At 36.8% G+C, this 4,477-nt stretch overlaps 1 long non-coding RNA gene across 1 annotated transcript in view; it reads left to right on the forward strand.

Annotated features, from left to right (window-relative positions):
- The window catches only part of LOC102478333 (uncharacterized), a 145,670-nt gene that overhangs the window by 62,614 nt on the left and 78,579 nt on the right, over positions 1-4,477 (forward strand). The gene's annotated exons all lie outside the window — the stretch shown is intronic.

A 4,477-nucleotide genomic window follows, 5' to 3' on the forward strand; every position in this document is an offset into this window, starting at 1 on the left:
TATTACAACAGACATAGTAGAAATACAAAATATCATTAGAGGATACTATGAGCGACTATATGCCAACAAACAAGATAACTTGGAGGAGATGGACAAATTCCTGGATGCATATAATGTACCAAGATTGAATCAGGAAGACATAGAGAACCTGAATAGAGCCCTAACAAGCCAGGAGATTGAATCAGTAATAAATAACCTCCTGACAAAGAAAAGCCCGGGTCCAGATGGCTTCACTTCTGAATTCTACAAAACTTTTAAGGAAGAGTTAATCTCTATCCTACTCAAATTATTTCTAAAGATTCAAAAGGGAGGAACCTTTCCAAATTCATTTTATAAAGCCTCCATCATCCTCATCCCCAAAACAGATAAGGACATGTCAAAAAAGGAAAACTACAGACCAATATCATTGATGAATATAGATGCAAAAATTCTCAACAAGACACTCACAAATCGTATCCAACAACATATAACAAAGATTATTCATCACAACCAGGTAGGCTTTATCCCAGGAATACAAGGGTGGTTCAACATACGCAAGACCATAAATGTAATACACCATATTAACCGAAAGAAAGATAAAAACCATATGATCATTTCAATTGATGCAGAGAAAGCATTTGATAAAATACAACATCCTTTTATGATTAAGACCCTCAGTAAGATTGGTATAGAAGGATAATTTCTCAACACAATAAAAGCCATCTATGAAAAACCTACAGCTAACATTATACTGAAGGGGGAAAAGCTAAAAGCTTTTCCGCTAAAAATGGGTACTAGGCAAGGCTGCTCGCTTTCTCCACTACTCTTTAATATAGTACTGGAAGTCTTAGCTAATGCAATCAGAGAAGAGAACAGTATAAAAGGCATTCGAATAGACAAAGAAGAGTCGAAAATATCTTTATTTGCAGATTACATGATGGTATACTTAGAAGACCCAAAGGTTTCCATGAAACAAAATCTTGAAGTAATAAGTGAATGCAGTAAAGTGGCAGGATACAAAATCAAGATCCAAAAATCTATAGCATTTCTGTATATGAACAAGTTGAACGAAGTAGAACTGAAGAAAGGAATCCCTTTCACCATAGCCACAAGATGCATAAGATATCTAGGGATAAACCTAACTAAGAAAGTCAAAGACCTTTATAAAGAAAACTATGAAAATCTTTAAAAAGATATTGAAAGTGGCATAAAAAAGTGGAAGGACATCCCATGTTCCTGGATTTGAAGAATTAACATAATCAAATTGGCAATTCTACCCAAATTAATCTATGTGTTTAATGCAATTCCAATCAAAATACCAGAAATATTCTTCACAGATCTAGAAAAGACAATCATAGAATTTCTCTGGAATCATAAAAGACCTCATATTGCAAAAGCAATCCTGTGCAAGAAGAATGGAGTGGGGGGCATATCACTCCCTGATCCCAAGATATACTATAAAGGTGTGATCATCGATATCAGCATGATCTTGGCACCAAAACAGACATGTGGACCAAAGGAATAGAATAGAGACCCCAGAAATAACCCCAAAAGCTTATAGCCAACTGATTTTTGACAAAGGATATCAGTCAATCCATTGGGAAAAGGAAAACCTCTTTAGTAAATGGTGCTGGAAAAACTGGGTATCCACCTGCAGAAAGGTGAAACTGAACCCCCATCTTTCACCTTTAACAAAAATCAACTCAAAATGGATCAAAGATCTGAACCTAAGACCTCAAACAAAAAAACTACTGGTGAAAAATGCTAGGGAAACTCTGGGAGATGTTGGAGTAAGCAAAGACTTCTTAAAAAAGACTCCCAAAGCATAGGCAATAATCACTAAAATAGACAAGTGTGACTATATCAGACTAAGAAGTTTCTGCACAGCAAAGGACACAGTAACAAGCGTGAATCGACAGCCCTCAGAATGGGAAACTATTTTTTGTTAAATATGTCTCAGACAAGGGACTAATAGCCAGAATACACAGGGAATTCAAGCATCTTATGTGGAAAAATAATGATTAACCCAATTAAAAGATGGGGAAATGAGCTGAATAAAAATCTCTCTAAGGAAGACATACGAAAAGCCAAAAAGCATATGAAGAAATGCTCAACATCCCTCATCATAAAGGAGATGCAGATAAAAACCACAATGAGATACCACCTAACCCCTGTCAGAATGGCAAAGATTAAGAATATAAAAAGAGTTAAGTGTTGGTGGGGATGTGGTAAATAGAGAACTCTCCTGCACTGTTTGTGGGAATGTAAACTGGTTCAGCCACTGTGGAGAACAATATGGAAGTTCCTCAAAAATCTACAAATAGAACTACCATTTGATCCAGCATTAAAAATCTGGGTATTTACCCAAAGGACAGGAGAATGCTCAGTCGAAAAAATGCTTGCACATCAATGTTTATTGCAGCATTATTCACGATTGCCAAGACATGGAACTCACCTAAATGTCCACAAACTGATGAATGGATTGAAAAAGTGTGGCATATATACTCTATGGAATACTACTCAGCCATTAAAAAAAAAAAAAAGACCCTGGCATTTGATAGAAAGTGGTCGGATATGGAGGATCTATTGCTGAGTGAAGCAAGCCAGGATATGAAAGATATTGTCTGTATCCACTTAATATATACAGACTATCCGCACTCTATGGTAGAGAGTGAAATATTGGAGGAGATAAAAGCAGTGAAAATACTTAATGAGGATAAGACAGTGTGGAATGGGGAGGGAGAAGAGAATAGTATAGAGAAACATAGCAAGAGAACAAATAGCGAGGCATGACATTAGTAGGACATAGATATGGTTTATTACCTGTTGATGACATGTATAATATTCTCAACTGGATTGGTCTCAGAAGTATTTCATGATGGGTAAAGTCTTTTCGCAAGCAAAATGAGAAACAGTGATTGAGTGGTTAAAAAAATAATTGGAATAATAATAATAATGATTGGGAAAAACAATGAAAAGATATTGGATGATGAAGTGGGGATTTTAATGTCTCTGTATTGACTGACATGCATGATATTCCTTCTGGAAAAAGAAATGTAATACACTGTAAAGTTATATGTGATTCAATGTAATATAAACAAGATTATATGATAATAAATAAATTTTAAAAAAAAGAATTTAGTAGAATCACAGCATCTTTCACCAATATAGAGAAGAAGATAGTGCCAGAGATTTTTGAGAGATGAGAATGAGCACTGTTTTGGATATGCAGAGTTGGAAGTGTTGTCCAGAGGTATTTTGGGGGGTGCTGGTAATTAAACTGCTAGAATAGAAATATCTATTTACTTCTGCACTGATCACAGATTTGAAAGTAAGAGGGTGGAGCCTGGTGACTTATTAAATAATCTTTGAGGTCGCTTCCAACTCTTTACCTCTCTGACTACAGTCTCCACAGCAACATGAGTCATTGACCATATTGAATTACCTCACTGTGGATCAGTTGATTTTTATGCTACCTGTCAAAGGATAAGCATTCTCGATAGTTTTTTTGAGTAAGTGACTGTATATTTCAGGGCATTTTAGATATTTTCCTAGATCCTAGTTTATTACTTCTTCCCTTCTTCTTTATGCTCCTTGCTAACTGGCTCCTTCTTTAACTGTCCTTCTCTTTATCTTTCTGTCCTGGATCTTTCTCCCTGGAGGTACTTGCTCTTCCAGTGAGCAGTTTGATTGCTGCTGTCCACTGTTTTCATTTATCTTTTTTTTTTAAGTTAAAAATTCCTTAGTTTTTTATGTCTGGTACCACTACCCCAATTTGCAGGGCAATATACCGGATGTAATGAAAAGAGAAAGAAAAAGGCTACAACAGACATAAGACTTCAGGAATGTACATCTAATTGACACTATATTGCATTAATCAATAGCTGCACTTTTTGCAAACTGTGGCTGTGATGGTCTTGACAAGAACAGTTTCCTGTTTAAGATACAGTAAACTTTTTCTAACTATAGATCATTGTTCCTCCTGTGGCAGATTTTTATAGTTCCTCTAATGCATTTGGGCTGATTGTCTCAAAGTAACCTGCAACTTTCCTGACAACTCCTTGTTTTCTCTCCTGCTAAGAACTGTAGCCCTTTTCTGCTGTTTTTAGAACTTCCTGCTACCATATTTACCACCTCCACTGCCAGATCCATCACTATAAGGACTTCCCAAGCTCTTCATAGGTCCATAATTTGCTGCTATCCACTATAATTTCCAAAATCTTTATAGTTTTCACCACCACCATAGTTACTACTGCCAAAATTTCCTCCTTCATTGTAACCATCCTCTCCTCCACCACCAACAACATATCCACTACCTTGGTTTCCACACCTGGTCCACCACCACCATAGCCACCTCTACTGCTCTTACCAGGACCACTGCCATAGTTGCCACCATCGCCTCCAAATCCATTATATCCATCATCACCTCCTCCATAACTACCTCTGCTGCCACCACCTCCACCACCATAGCCTCCTCTTCCACCAAACTTTCCACCAC

This window comes from Tupaia chinensis, unplaced genomic scaffold (genome assembly GCF_000334495.1).
Source record: "Tupaia chinensis unplaced genomic scaffold, TupChi_1.0 Scaffold000423_1, whole genome shotgun sequence".
NCBI classification, from domain to species: Eukaryota; Metazoa; Chordata; class Mammalia; order Scandentia; family Tupaiidae; genus Tupaia; species Tupaia belangeri.